The 15,363-nt window shown below is 53.5% G+C and overlaps 1 protein-coding gene and 1 non-coding gene across 2 annotated transcripts in view; both read left to right on the top strand.

Annotated features, from left to right (window-relative positions):
• Positions 1–15,363, top strand: part of CHD9 (chromodomain helicase DNA binding protein 9) — a 169,597-nt gene that overhangs the window by 20,623 nt on the left and 133,611 nt on the right. The window lies entirely within an intron of this gene.
• Positions 10,871–10,946, top strand: TRNAS-AGA (transfer RNA serine (anticodon AGA)). The gene has a single exon. It is a non-coding gene; the product is annotated as a tRNA-Ser (tRNA).

The following is a 15,363-nucleotide window of genomic DNA, read 5'->3' on the forward strand; positions in this document are numbered from 1 at the left end:
ACATTCTTCCACAACAGTAACCAGCCAGCTGCCTGCCGGCCTGTCTGTTGGCCTGTCGATGGCTGCCCGGCCGCCACTACCTCCCGACCTTTGACCTTTGCCCCTCCTGCTGAGACCCGTGTCAGCTGCCTCCTGTCGCCTTATTCGGCCCCCTCGGCCCCCTCGGGCCGTTCGTGTCATCTGCTGGGCTCCAGAAGGTACCTGCAGGTCTGGGGTCAGGACCCTCTGTCCCCCAGGCCTCTGATGATGTACTCAAACCATCTTTCCTTTGCCTCCGAGGGAGGCTGAGGTGTCCAGGGATTTAGGGCTGAGGGCTGGCCTCTGTCTGCCTGTAAGGGGTAAGTCGCAGGCATGATCGTGAAGAAATACATGGCCAAGGGCTAAGGAGCAGGCTCAGACCAGTTCCTCCCTTCCCAGCCAACACACTGCTCCTCGGCCATAACCTTCTGGGAATTACGCCTTTGTTTTTTTCCCCCTATTCCATGAGTGACTTTCAGAAAGGACATTTCAGCCGGCAGAAGGGAGCAGATGGCCCTGTATCGGGGCTCCTGCAGGACAAGTGTAGGCAGGGAATCGGGGTTTCCCTGCGATTTGTTCTCGGACCTGGTGGGTCCCGATCTCCCAGGCTCCTGAGGTGTGTCCCCCTCGGGACAGCATCAGGCCTCGCTTAACTTTGATCACTGAAACCGCCCTTCTCCTCGCCCTTCTTTCATAAACAAGGAAATTGGAACAGAGCTGCGAGAGGCTTTTCATGCACTTTAGGAAAGAATGAGCAATGGAAAAAGGAAATTGAGAGCTTTGGGGAGTTTATAGCAGAGGAGCAATTGGGTTTGAAATCGGAGCTGGGAATCCACATGTCGGGGAGGAAAGAAGAGGGAAGACCAGCCACACGCACAGCTTCAAGGGTGGGGGAGGAAACGGTCGTGGGGAAGGGGGCAGGGAGGCCCACGTGGGTCTCCCTTTATCAGACCCACATGTTCACGCAGCCGTCCTCGGGATGCCCCTGAAAGGGTCCAGAGCCCGCTGAGCTAGACTCCGTGTTCCCTTAACTGCCAAGGAACCCGTGAAGTCGGTGTCTGGGCGCCTTCTTGTGTGCACTCAGCGACCCCCCGCGCCCCACCAGTCAGGCTCGGCCGCCTCCAGGCAAGACTGGGAAGTGGACAGGACTGGCTCGCCTGGCCCCCCCCCCTGCCAGGTGGACCCGGCCAGCAGGGGCTGCCCAGCCTGTTTCTGCTGCCGCTCTGCCCCAGACTCACCTTGGAATGCAGGAGTTGGAGGACCCATGTTCACCTCTCCATTCCCCCTGGCCTCAAACACTTAGCCTCTCTGAGCCTCAGTTTTACCATCTTTCAAATGGAGGGGAAAAAAAAAACCATCTATGAGGTGCATGCAAGATGCATAAGGGGCTTTGCAACAAATAAAGCACAAAATGTTGTTGTGTAGACTATTCGTCATACTTTTAAAAATCACGATGGGAAGTTTCAAACATGTACTCAAGCAGACAGAATAAACCCTTAGGCGCTCATACCCTGGCCTCCGCAATGATCAGCTCACGGCCCATCTTATTTCATCCATATCTCCACCCATGTTGCCCTTCCCCGTGTTAGTGTGAATGAAGTAAGTCCCAGATAATTTTATTGTTTATCGCATTTTCAAGCTTTTATGGCTGACTTGCTCACTGAACCAGCTGACACTTCGGTCAGATGGCTGAGTGAGGCCCGGTCCTCAGCTGTCCCTTTTCTCCTTCCAGCGTGTCACCTTCACCATCCACCGTTCCCCGCCATGCACCTGCTGCCCTGTGGCGCAGGTCCTAAGCCCTGGGAGGCATGAGATATATTTGCGTTTTTACCAGAGCCCAGGATCCTCAGAGAAAAGAGAACCCTAACCAGTAGACAGTGAAACATCGGTCCCTGGAAGAAGATGTTAGACCATTGTGAGCCCCCCTGGCCCTTGACATCAAGCTTCAACCCTACGAGAGCTGATGGAGCGCCTCCTTCTGTTGGTGTTTCTCTCCTGGGAAGAGGGCCCCTGGGACAGAACACACCGGTGAAGCATGTCCTCCCTTGACCCCCGGCTGCAGGGGAACCCGGGCTCCCCACTCCCAGTCGTTGCTCTCACTGCTGACCGAGGTGTGTGGCGGACCTCTGAGTATGAGACTCAAGGTCATTCCCAAGTCCTTGTGGCGTGGATTCAGATTCCAGCTCCACCACTGACATCACATAGCTTCTCTGTGCCTCACTTTTCTTCCTCATCTGTAAAGTGTGTGTGTGTGTGGGTGGGGGGGGGTGTTACAGTTTTTACCTCACAGTTGTTGGAAAGGTTAAATCAGATATGTTGTATCCATTGGGATATTCTTAGTAGCAAGGGGCGGAGAGTCCAGCCTAAGATGCCTTTGATTGAAAAGGGAATTTGGAGTCTCACCTTAAGGCAGGGGTCCCCAAACTACGGCCCGCGGGCCGCATGCGGCCCCCTGAGGCCATTTATCCGGCCCCCACTGCACTTCCGGAAGGGGCACCTCTTTCATTGGTGGTCAGTGAGAGGAGCATAGTTCCCATTGAAATACTGGTCAGTTTATTGATTTAAATTTACATGTTCTTTATTTAAAATATTGTATTTGTTCCCGTTTTGGTTTTTTTACTTTAAAATAAGACATGTGCAGTGTGCATAGGGATTTGTTCATAGTTTTTTTTATAGTCCGGCCCTCCAATGGTCTGAGGGACAGTGAACTGGCCCCCTGTGTAAAAAGTTTGGGGACCCCTGCCTTAAGGTGAAAATTCCAGGGGTGGCTGGTAAGAGGGTTTTGCACCCGATTTCCAATGTAGGCAGGAAGGGAAAGGGGTTCTGTGTCACCAAGGAATCCTCTGAGACAGCAGCTGGGTGTCCTGCAATCCAACTCAATCCTGACACTACCTACCCAGAGAAAGTGTCAGATCTTGCCAATTAAGAGCTTGGTCCTACCAGACTGTATCCCCCTCCCCACCCCCTCACAATCCAATTGCAAGTCTGGATTGTCACCTGTGCCTCCCGGAGATCGGCTATAAGTCAGAGGTTCCCACAATCCTCACCTTGGGTTTGATTAATTTGCTGGAGAGGCTCAAAGAACTCAGAAATGTTTCACTTACTGGATTCCTGGTTTATGATAAAAGGATATATACCAGGAACAGCCAGATGGCAGAGGCACGCAGGGCAAGGTTTAGGGAGAGGTGAAGGAGCGTCCACCGTGCCCTTCTAAATCTCTAACCCAGAAGCTCTCCCCAGACCTTTGTTCTTTTTTTGTTGTTTGTTTATTTGTTTTTTTGTATTTTTCCAAAATGAGAAGTGGGGAGGCAGTCAGACAGACTCCCACATGTGCCCGACCAGGATCCACCCAGCATGCCTCCAGGGGCGATGCTCTGCCCATCTGGGGCGTTGCTCCGCAGCTGCTGGAGCCATTCTAGCATCTGAGGCAGAGGCCATGGAGCCCGTCCTCAGCACTCGGGCCAACTTTGCTCCAGTGGAACCTTGGCTGCGGGAGGGGAAGAGAGAGACAGAGAGGAAGGAGAGGGGGAGGGGTGGAGAAGCAGATGGGTGCTTCTCCTGTGTGCCCTGGTCGGGAATCGAACCTGGGACTTCCACACGCTGGGCCAACACTCTACCACTGGGCCAGACAGCCAGGGTCTGTTCTGGGTTTTTTGATAGAGGTTCCCTTCATAGCATGACTGATTAAATCATTGCCCATTGGTGACTGGACTTATTCTCTAGTCCCTCTCCCCTCCCTGGAAGTCGGGGGGTGGAGGGCTGTTCTCCTGGCAAAGAGCTCCATACTTAGGTGCTTTCCAAACACACCTCATTCACATAACAAGGGTTTTGGGAGCTTGAACCAGGAACTATGAGTGAATACCAGATGTGTATTTCTTATTATAAATCACAGTCTCCTAGGTGGACATGGCTGGGTTCAAGGTTCAGATGTCGAAATCAGGACTTGTTTTCTTTCCCACTTTTGGGTTTCAACTCTACTCTTGGGTTGCATGTGGGAACAAGATGACAGCACCAGTGACCTTTCAGGAACTCCAGACAGAATGTCATTCTCAGAAGGACCAGCAGAAGTCTCATCTCATGGACCCTGACTGGGTCAAATGACCATCCCCGAAGCAATCACTGTGGTCAGGGAGAATGAGAGGCCCTTCTCTGGTTTGGCTGGTGTCACTGCATCTACCTGGACTGAGAGGGTGGGGGCAGGGCTGGTTCCTTTGAGAGAAACTGCGGAGAGGGTTGAGCATGTCACAGTTCTGGTGACACAACTGACCAACTGATGGTGCTTGTTCTAAATGCTTCGTACGCCTTTGGGAACATTATTGAAACTCATAAAATGATAATTCCTTTCTGTTTTTGCAGTAGATTTTACCCCCTTTTGAAATAGGTTCTCCATACGTCATCTCATAGCAGTCCTGTGAGACAGAGTACAGGTGTTATGTGCCCATTTTATAGATGAGGAAATCAAAGCACAGAGCAGGTCAAGATTTTGCCCTCAGTCACAGAGCAAAGGAACGCAGACTGGACCCACAGTCCCCCAGAGGGCACACGGGCTCTGAATGCCCTGGCCACGCACTGGCACTGGAAGCTGGGGCATACGGGGCGTGGGTTCAGGGCCGGACGTGGGGTTTGGAGCCGCTGCCCGGGTTTGTTCCGGAGTAAGCTGTCTGGCCTGGCAGCCGTCTGGCGGGTCAAGTACTCCTTGTGGATGCCCTGCCAGGTGGCAAGGGAAAGACAGAGCTGTACGTAGGCCAAGACGCTGCCTCCCCAGGAACACCCACAGGATGGACTGATTCCCTTTGCACTGAGAAGCGGGGTACATGACTTAGTTTTCCTCGTCCCAGAAAAAAAAAATGCCAGTCCAAAAAAAAAAGGCGGTGGAGGGAGGAGAGGAGGCAGTGTGAGTTGCAGGGCTGACTTCTCCCAAGGGGCATTGAACCAGGAGCCAAGAGGACCCTCTGCCAAGATGCAGAGGAGGAAGAGCAGAATCCTCCGGTTAGATGGGGGCGGCTTGGCTGGAGCGCTCAGGAGCCACCCAAGGGGGGGTGTGTTGGGATCTCCAAAGAGCTTTCCACCAAAACAGCCACACCCTGGCCCCCCAGCCAGGTTCTGAACACGTTGGGGAAAGGACAAAGGAATGGCAGAGAGCCACCCGAATTATCCCTAGAGTAAGCACGAGGGGCGTCGCTTAGTGTGAGAACAGAGCCTCAGTGAGCCTGGAAGGCTGCAGCAGAGCAGATCCCCACGGACTGAGGGACGGACTGATGGACAGACGGCCTTCCCACGGCTCCCTACCAAATCAGTCATTCCATTGCCATAGGCAGTGAGAGTCAAGATCGAAAAGCGTGTTTAGGGAAAGTCCCTCCTGGTGGAAAACCAGAAGCCGGGGAAAGCACGTGACCTTGGCGAGTTCTTCATCTCTCTGGCCAGCAGCCTCTTCCCGGGTAAAACGGGCAGAACGACAGTAGCGGCCTCACAGGGAGGCGGTGTGGGGGGGTGGTGTTCCAGGGGATAATGTGTGTGACAGCTCTGGCACGTAGTGATCCCTCAGCCAAAGCTGGCTGCCTCGTGTACGGTCGGATCATGGCAGGTGGCCTTGCTGTTCTCCCCAGCGCCGAGCGGCTGCGGGCGCGGGCTGTGCCTGTGTGCTGTTGCTCTTGCTTCCCCCCCCCGTAGAAATTCACGAGGGTGTGGGGGGTGCGGCGGCTGTTCAGTTCTTGGCTTCTTCCCAGGTGCTGTTCTCCCACTTGGGGGGGGGGGGATAGTAGACATCCTCTTCACAGCGGGGAGCGACACCCCCTCCCATCTCCACCCCGCCCCCCACCCTCACGCCCTGTTCCAGCAGAGCCTGGCTCAAAGTTCAAAGGCGAGGTGGCTTTGTTGAGTAATTTGGTGGCACAGCCTGCCCGCCTGCCATCTAAGGGTCAAGTCTCTGGCTCCCACACACTCATTTGCTGAGCGTCTGCTGTCCTGTGTTTTGCGGTGCGGAGGCTGGGAACAGGCACGCAGCCCCCACTGACCGCAGTCCGGGCGGAGCTTCCTTCCTCTCCTGTGCCCTTGGGCTCTTCGGCTCACACGGCCCCCTCCGCCGGGTTTCAGATCCGCTCCCGGCCGGCTGGCGCTGACTGCATGTGGATTCACACCAACCTCTTCCTCCTGGGGGTTCAGAGTGTTCTTGGAAGGAAGCCTGGGATGGGAAAGGCCTTCCCCAGCATTCCCTGTTCAGCGGCTGGCTGACGGTATTGGGCCGAGCTGCCAAGGGCTGTGCAGTCAGACGGCCCTGGGTTCAAATCGCCGGGTGACCTGGGGCAGGCTGCTCTCTCTCTGCTTCAGTTTCCTCATCTGTGAAAAATGCGACAGTCACAGGATCTGCCCCGTGGGAATGTTGCCAGGGCTCGATGAGATACTGTGGGAGCACTCAACCCACGTCTGCACATGGGGCGTCTGCACGTGGGGCGTCTGCACGTGGGGCGTCTGCACGTGGGGTGTGCTTGTGGGAGGGCTGGCCTTGTCCATGGGGGGGGGATCCCACCTTCCTGTGGGTGGACGCATGGGGTGGGGGGGGGGAGGTGAACACCGCCCCCTTTGGCCCACCCTACCTCCCAAATTCGATCCCTGTGACAGTTACCCTGATGTGGCACACTGATGGTGTTCTCTGCAAACTCCTTTTGGGCAAGGACTCGGTCTCATCTGTCTTGTAACTGTCATGCTGAGTGCAGTGCCTGGCACTCCGTGTTTGGAGTAAACAGTGACAAACAAAAGAGGAAGGGAGTGTCTGACAGGTAGCTTCTGTCTGTTCCAGAGCTTGCTGATTCTCAGCTGTTCTTTCTGCCCCCATTTCTCCTCCCTCCTCCTTTCTCCTTCCTCCCTTCCTTCCTTCCTCCCTTCCTTCCTTCCTTCTTTCCTTCCTCCCACTCTCCCTCTTTCCCTTCCTGTTTCCCTCTCTCCCTCCTTCCTTTCCTTCCTTCCTTCCTTCCTTCCTTCCTTCCTTCCTTCCTTCCTTCCTTCCTTCCTTCCTTCCTCTCACTCTCCCTCCCTCCCTTCCTCCCTGCCTGTCTCCCTCCTTCCCTCCCTCCCTCCTCCCTCCTTCTCTGGCTCCCTCCCTCCCTTCCTTCCTCTGTCTCCTTCCATCCATCCCTTCCCTCCTTCCTTCCTTCCTTTTGACCTTTCTTCTCCAGACCTTCCCTTCTTTTTTTCTAAATGGAAATCACTTCCTCCTGGCCTCTCCCCGTACCCTCCAAGCTGCCAGAGCATCATCCCCTGAGAGCCCTTCACCCAGCCTGAGAGCTGCAATTCCTCTTTCAAATTGAGTCTGTCCCCTGACTCATTCATTAAAATGCATAGGGCATGTGACCAAACTGCATAATGAGCCTCTCTGGAGGAAGGCTCCCAGGCAGGGAGATGCTGCCAACTGCAAAGGCAAACACTCCCCCCATCGGCTGCGGCTGGGGCTCATTGGCCCGCGTGCCCTGGGAAGGCCTGGGCCCCCTTCTTCTCCAGTAAATCAGTCCAGCCCTGGAGAGCAGCGGCCTGGCGCGGATGCGCAGCCTTGGAAGCGGTGCTGTGTTGTTGGAGAGTCCAGCCCGTGACCTTTCTGCGACCTTCCTCCAACCCTGTTTTTCATGTAGCTTTTCAGTTGTTGAAATATACTGGTAGCTATATGAGCCATATCTGAGTATATATTTTTTTTCATAAAAATCCTAACACGAAGGCAAGCCTCCCTTTGATAACGCCAGATTATTGGGACCCCTGCCCCTTTTGTCCTAGAGCTCTTTCACCTTCCAGGGGCCTTTGGCTGCTCTGTAACAGCCCCCCCTCACCCCAGTGAGGGTGACTGGAGGGCCCAAACACCCATCAGCCCTCCTAAAGCCCTAGGCCACTCCCCAAGAAAACAGTCAACATGCATCTTGGACCCTTTCTCAGCCCCCTTCCTAACAACCCCCCATCTGCCACGTGTAACCTCCGCTCACCCCCATAACCTCATCCCTACAAAAGAGCCCTATTGTCCGCACTCAGAGAGCAAACAGGTAGGCCAGATCCTCCCTCGATTAGAAATTTAGGTTTATCGGTTTTCTGGAGGATCGACCCTTTATTATTAGAGTCTTGAATGATAAAAAAAAAAAGGGTGTCAAAATCCGGTGGTTCCCATGGTGGCCTGTGACACACCGAGGCCGACTGTGCTCCGCATTGGGGTGGCGAGCCTCTCCGACGCCCCTAATTCATGGCCTGTGGGCAACAACCTACCTACTCCACTAGCTGGGTCACCTTGGGGAAATCAGCTAAGGTCCCCGAAACACAGGAGCTCCCCTGCGGCATGGGAATAATACTGGAACCCGCCCCCCTGGGTTGCCGTGACGCTGAAAGGAAATGATCTATGGAAAGCTTTCTGCCCTAGGCCAGGCGCACAGCGGAGATGCAGCTCGTGTTCATAATTATCATCGTCATTCTTTTCACCCTGAGCTGTTTTTGTTGAGCACCTACTATGTGCCACGCACTGTCCTTGCTTGTGGGAGCATAGCATGGAGGGCATCCCATATGGTCCCTGCCCTCTGGGGGCTTATGTTCTGGTATGAATGGATCATACTTTTCTGTTTGAGACGCATTTAGTTCCCTATTATGCCAGGCAGGCCTCACTGATGATGCCTTTACGTCAGGCAAAGGCAATCTCGCGGCCCCAACTGGAGAGATAGAAAGCTGGGTGTAGAGAATTAAGCTAGAAACTGCCCAGCTCTGGATCTGATGTGGGGTCTTCCTGACACCAGTTTCTGGAGGTAACCATGGTGATTGTTCTGGGCATGGAGGTAAGGGGCAGGTCAGCAGCCCCCAGAGCCCTGAAAACCCTGCCCCCACCCGCAGGAGCACAAAGTTGGGACTGCCCTCCAAGTGCCTCTGAGAGGCCCAGTTAGTTCCGTCCATCAACTGGGCCTAACCAAGTGTTCCTCTGCCTGGGGCCAGCCCCAGCGGCCCAGCCCCTCGCCTGTGGTCCCTGGCCGGGACAGCAGGCAGCTCAGCTGTCTGAGGGCCCTCCTCTTGAACTCCCCGAAGAGCAGGAGCTAGAAGATGGCGAGGACTGTGGGTTTCTGACTAAACTTCTCTGGGTGGGTGGTGCCCAGGACTCCCGGCTAGAACAGGACTCTCCCTGCAAACACCCAGCATCACCCCGGTCAGGGCCGGGCCGGGCTGGTCCCGCCTGAGAAAGAACACCACACACAGGAACCGGAGGTCTGTCCCGCGGGAAGTGCCAGGGGCAGGCCTAGGGAAGACCCCAAGGAGAGGCCACCCAGGGCCGGCCACCCCAATGAGAGACCTGCAGCCTGAACAGGGCTCTCCCACAGCCACTATCCCGACCCCAGCCAGTGACCCCCCGCCACTGACCGCAGGTTCTGAACTTACAGGGCAGCATGTGACTGATGAAGAGGTCTCCACCTGCAGGGCCAACTCTGCCTGCTCCGGCTGGGAACACACACCCTCGCCCTCTCCAGCCGCTCTGATCCACCCCCTGCGTTGACGCGCCCATGCCCTTCCGAGGTGTGTTTCATATCAGTCCCAAGAGGAGGCCTGTGTTTTCTTCTTTATTGAACCCAAGCACACAGGATTATTCATAGTCTTTGATCCGTGACATTCTTTCCTCTTCAGTTGGACATTACACAACATGCCTCTGGCTGTGCTTTGCTTATTTGTTTACGTATTTATTTGTAATATAGGAAACACCTGTGACCCCACCACTCAGTTCTTTCCCTGTGGTCCTGCCTTCCCATCAAATTGCCTCCCTCACTCCATCTTGAATCTTGAGTCTCCCATGCCTTTGCTTTTCCAAAAAACAAACAAACAAAAAAAGATTGTACTTAATATATTTTTCTAAAAGGCATGTTGTTCAGATTTTGTTGTTTTGACCTTACTTCGGAGAACATCTTGCTGCCTGTAGCCTTCTGGAATATCTTTCTTCTCATACTGTTCTGTTGGTAACATTCATCCGTACCGTAGCACGGAGCTATGGTCCATTTATTTTCACTATGACACCCTAGTTCTGTCCATTATGTTCCACACCACACGGGTTGAGTCATTCCCGTCAGCAAACACTTGAGTCGTGACCAGCTTTCCACCACTGGCAATGTGCTGAACTTGAACATTCTTCTTTAAAAATTTATATTTACTGATTGTTTTTAGAGAGAGACGAAGAGAAAGAGAGAGAAACATTGATTTGTGGTTCCACTTATTTATATGTTTGTTGGTTGATTCTTGTTATGTGCCCTGACAGGGGGTCAAACCCGCAACCTTCGTGTCTCGGGATGACACTCTAACCAACTGAGCTGCCTGGCCGGGGCCCTGAGCTGAACGTTCTTGCCCATGTCTCCTATGGGAAAACTATGTGAATGTAGCAATGTATAATCCCACCAACAACAAACGTATGCAGGTCCTATTGACCCATTCTTTTTGACACCTGGAATCATCAGACCTCTTAAGTTTTTCTGACCGAAGTGTTATCAAACAGTGTGCTCCATTGTGGTCTGTTCCTTTTCATTGGCTATCCAAGTATGGTTTACAATGGTCACTGGGACAGTGAGGATCACCTCTGCAAGGGGGCTGTGAGGATTTAAAGAAGCACATGATTGCACACCCTCTTCCAATTGGGACCATGTCACTGTCTTGTTCAGCTCTGGGTCCCCAGTACCCCACTTGATACCTCATCATTATCATCACTGTCATCATACAAATAGCAGTAGGTAACATTTACTGAGTGTTTACTATGTGCCAGGTGCTACGCTAACTAAGACCTTTACTTTTGATAGCTCACTTAATCATTCCAGACACCCTATAACAAAGCTCTATCTTACCCCATATAAAAGATGGGGAACTGGCCCTGGCCGGTTGGCTCAGCGGTAGAGCGTCGGCCTAGAGTGCGGAGGACCCGGGTTCGATTCCCGGCCAGGGCACACAGGAGAAGCGCCCATTTGCTTCTCCACCCCTCCGCCGCGCTTTCCTCTCTGTCTCTCTCTTCCCCTCCCGCAGCCAAGGCTCCATTGGAGCAAAGATGGCCCGGGCGCTGGGGATGGCTCCTCGGCCTCTGCCCCAGGCGCTAGAGTGGCTCTGGTCGCAATATGGCGACGCCCAGGATGGGCAGAGCATCGCCCCCTGGTGGGCAGAGCGCCGCCCCATGGTGGGCGTGCCGGGTGGATCCCGGTCGGGCGCATGCGGGAGTCTGTCTGACTGTCTCTCCCTGTTTCCAGCTTCAGAAAAATGAAAAAAAAAAAAAAAAAAAAAAGATGGGGAACTGAGAGAAAGTATCCTTCCCAGAATCACACACGTGGTAAATGAGGGAGCCAGGACCTGAGCCCTGGCACCTGGCACCCGAGCCCTTAACCGCTCTATTTTAAGTGTCTAATAAAGCCTTGTAGGAAGTGTCTCTTCACTGGCCCGTAACCAGAGGCAGGGTCAAATGCCATGGCACTTTTACTTCTCATTGCCTATCAAATATGTTTAAGATGCACCTACATTTTGGTTATAAACAAAGCTTAGAGGATTTTTAAATATAAGTTTACTCTCGTCACATGTAACTTTCTCATTGCGAGAGACATCAGACCTACAAACTGTTCTCAAGCGCCGCAGGATGTTTGTGAATTCCTCCTGTACCAACAATTCCCTTCACTCTGCACTGTTTTTTCTCTTATCACACTTATTTTGAACATACCATATAATTGACTTATTATTGTGTCTGTTATTGACTCAGAAGGACAAGAGTCTTTGCTTACTTCTGTCTGTGTTGTAATTGGTTTAGCACTCACTTATTCCTAGTGCCTAAAGTATACCTGGCCCAGAGTAGCAGCTCAACAAATATTTGTTGAGTGAGTGGAATAAATGTATGCCAGAAGGAAGGAAGGAAAGAAAGGGAAAGGAAAGGAAAAGAAAGGGAAGGGAAGGGAAGGGGATAAGGGAAGGAAGGAAGGAAGGAAGGAAGGAAGGAAGGAAGGAAGGAAGGAATTCAAAGTTGAACAATTAATGACAATTGACTATTATTTTTAATGATGTGGTTCTGTTTTTCTTTTTAAAGCCAACTATTTGTTTCAAGTGTCAGGTATCAAACATTTCCATAGGCCTGAGGTTTTGTGTCTGTCTGCCTACATAGGAAACAGTCCCGAGGATCCAAAAATGTTTTGTTGCCTTTTCCTTTATCTCTCTCTCTCTTGTTTTTTTGTTTGTTTGTTTGTTTTTGTTTTTGTTTTTTTACAGAGACAGAGAGAGAGTTAGAGAGAGGGACAGACAGACAGGAACGAAGAGAGATGAGAAGCATCAATCATTAGTTTTTCGTTGCGACACCTTAGTTGTTTATTGATTGCTTTCTCATATGTGCCTTGATGGTGGGGCTACAGCAGACTGAGTAACCTCTTGCTCAAACCAGTGACCTTGAGTCCAAGCTGGTGACCCTGTGCTCAAACCAGATGAGCCCGCACTCAAGCTGGCAACCTCAGGGTCTCGAACCTGGGTCCTCCGCACCCCAGTCCGATGCTCTATCCACTGAGCAAACGCCTGGTCAGGCTTCTTTATCTCTTAAAAACCAACATCAACAATGAGCTGCCTGCCTCCAGGAAGACTGGCGATGAGGTGGGAGGCATTTCAGAAAGAAGCAGAGCCCTCCTGGCAGCTCTCACCTAGCCATTTTTCTAGAATCTCCATCAGTGTCCAGGCCCAGCACACCCCATGAAGTATCTGTCCTGGGGAACTGGCCCGAACCCCTGGCTGTTCTTCTTGTTTCAAACCGGGGTGCCCTAGAAGGCAGGAGTCAGGACCCATGCCTCCTAGTCCGGCGTCTGGCTCAGGGCTCGGAGATGGGCCACCGAGTAATTATAGCTTCCCTCTGTGGCGTGTAGGGCAGGAGGCTGGTCTAATAAAGGAAGCCCACTGTCTATCTCCAGCCTGGCTGACTCACGGAACCGGGGAGTCCCAGAAGCGCTGCCCGCGGAGGGTGGGGAGCAGCTGGGAGGTGGAGGGCAAGGGTGGCCCGCTAGCCCGGCCAAGGCCCCGAGGTTCAGGAAACTCCCTGCTTGGCCTGGGGGAACCGGCAGCTGGAGCCAGAGGAAGTGGGGCTCAGGCCCAGCAGCTGCCATTCTCACAACTGCCCCGCCTGCCTGCCGCTCCCTTGCCGGGAGGCCCCCTGCCGTCCTGAGTCTCCAGGCAGTCTCCAGGCGCAGACGTAAAATAAAATGGGTTAGTCATTTTCCTATGCAGAATTCATTGGAGGAGGGGCCTAATTGCCTCCACTGAGGGATGGCTGTGTTTATATGCCACACCAGTGGTTTTGGTTTTTTTTTTTTGGGGGGGGGCTGGGTCGATGGAGTGATGAGCAGTGTGTCCCTCTGATTTCCCTCTGTGGCCTGGGAGGTGGCGAATGAGGTCTTTCCAGGCACCCAGACAGTTTGACCTGGGTGTGGCTCCGGCCTGCTCAGGAGCACATTTTGTGTTCCTCCTTAGATAGGTCACTGGAGGTCATTTTATCCTTCCTCCTGTCTCCCGCTGCTTCTTCCCTTGACAGCCAGCCAGACAGAGACAACCTGACCTCCTCCTCCTGGGCCTGTGGGCAGGGATATTCCGGCTCCCACCCCTTCCCTTCCCGCTGAGTCACCCACCTCCCGGTCAGGTGATCCTCCCCTGGGCCCTTCCGAGAGCACCTTGACCTATATTCCGAACTCTCCATTACAGCCGATTTGCATTGTCCTGACAGAGGGCCCCGCTGGGCCAGCTGGCAAGGTGCCCTAGCGCTCTGCTGGCTGCCCAGGGCTGCAGACCGGGCACCCCGGGGCAGTGGGAGGGGGTGCGCCCCTTTCCGAGAAAGACAGCAGCCGGGCCTGGAAATGGAAAGTTAGGAGGCTGGAGGCTGTGTGCGGAGTGGGGGAGGAAGGGGTGGTGAGTTGAGTCAGCTAGGAAAACTGACAGCCGCTGGGAGACACACGCTCCCCCCCTCCCGCTCCAGGCTCCCTGGCTCGCTGCCAGGCCCTGACTGAGCAGGCTGCTGGGGACAGCGGTGAAGGGCAGATGCAATCCTGGCTGCTGGCTGGCTGGCTGGCTGGCTGGCTGGCTGATATCGCTGCCCACGGGAAGGGAAGAGGTGAGAAATCGTGCAAATCATGGGATAACTGACTCTGGGTGACTCATCTGGATCTTCAGCAACCCAGAGCTCTCCCCGCCCCGCCCTGCCCCCCAAGGAACAAGTTCCCACTCCCAGAAGTATCCGCAGAATGGCCTCTACTTAGGCTGTGTATGGGCTCTTTGTGTAGTCGCTGCCTGTGTCCCCTGTGTCCTCTGGACGTGCTGTGGGAAAGAGAATTAAAAGGGAGGTGTTGAAAATCAGACTTTCAACCTCATCTTTGGCCTTCAAGCCAGTGATCAGCAGCAATGTTAACCGAAGATCACCGTTCTGTTGAATTAGACGGGGCCCTGAACTAGGCGTCCGTCTCCAAAGCCCGGCATTATGTGTTAGTAGCTCTGTGTCCTCGCCAAGTCACTCTAAGCCTCTGTCCCCCAATCTGTCTCATGGAGATTTTAATAAAACCTCCTTTACATCAGATGATCTGATCTTTAGGTCAGCTGGTGTGTGTAGAAGTATTATATTAATTCTATATAATTATGCATGACTGTAGCATGTTCTTTCCTGTGGATCATTATAGCCCTTCTCCCTCCGATCTGGAAGCACTATTTTATTTGTTGGATGTCCCAACCATAGAAGGGCCTGCCTCTGGGTGTGTGTATAGATGGAAAGAGAAACTGTAGCCTCTAGCTATACTCCCGTCTACCAAGTCTAACACGCAGCCCCACGAAGCATGTTTATGTACCTACCGCCCACAGGTTACTTACTGAGTGATTGATTTTAGAGAGAGTGAGAGAGAGACAGAGGACCATCGATTTGTGGTTCCACTTATTTATGCATTCATTGGTTGATTCTTGTATGTGCCCCAACCGAGGATCACACCCACAACTTGGCATATGGGGACAACACTCTAACCAACTCAGCCAGGGCCATCCTTTTATTTCTTTTTTTTGTGTGTGTGTGTGTGTGTGTGTATTTTTCTGAAGCTGGAAACGGGGAGAGACAGACAGACTCCCGCATACACCTGACCCGGATCCACCCGGCACGCCCACCAGGGGCAAAGCTCTGCCCACCAGGGGGCGATGCTCTGCCCCTTTGGGGCATCGCTCTGTCACGAAAAGAGCCACTCTAGCACCTGGGGCAGAGGCCAAGGAGCCATCCCCAGCGCCCGGGCCATCTTTGCTCCAATGGAGCCTCGGCTGCGGGAGGGGAAGAGAGAGACAGAGAGGAAGGAGAGGGGGAGGGGTGGAGAAGCAGATGGGCACTTCTCC

This window comes from Saccopteryx leptura, chromosome 9, assembly GCF_036850995.1.
Source record: "Saccopteryx leptura isolate mSacLep1 chromosome 9, mSacLep1_pri_phased_curated, whole genome shotgun sequence".
Lineage (NCBI taxonomy): Eukaryota > Metazoa > Chordata > Mammalia > Chiroptera > Emballonuridae > Saccopteryx > Saccopteryx leptura.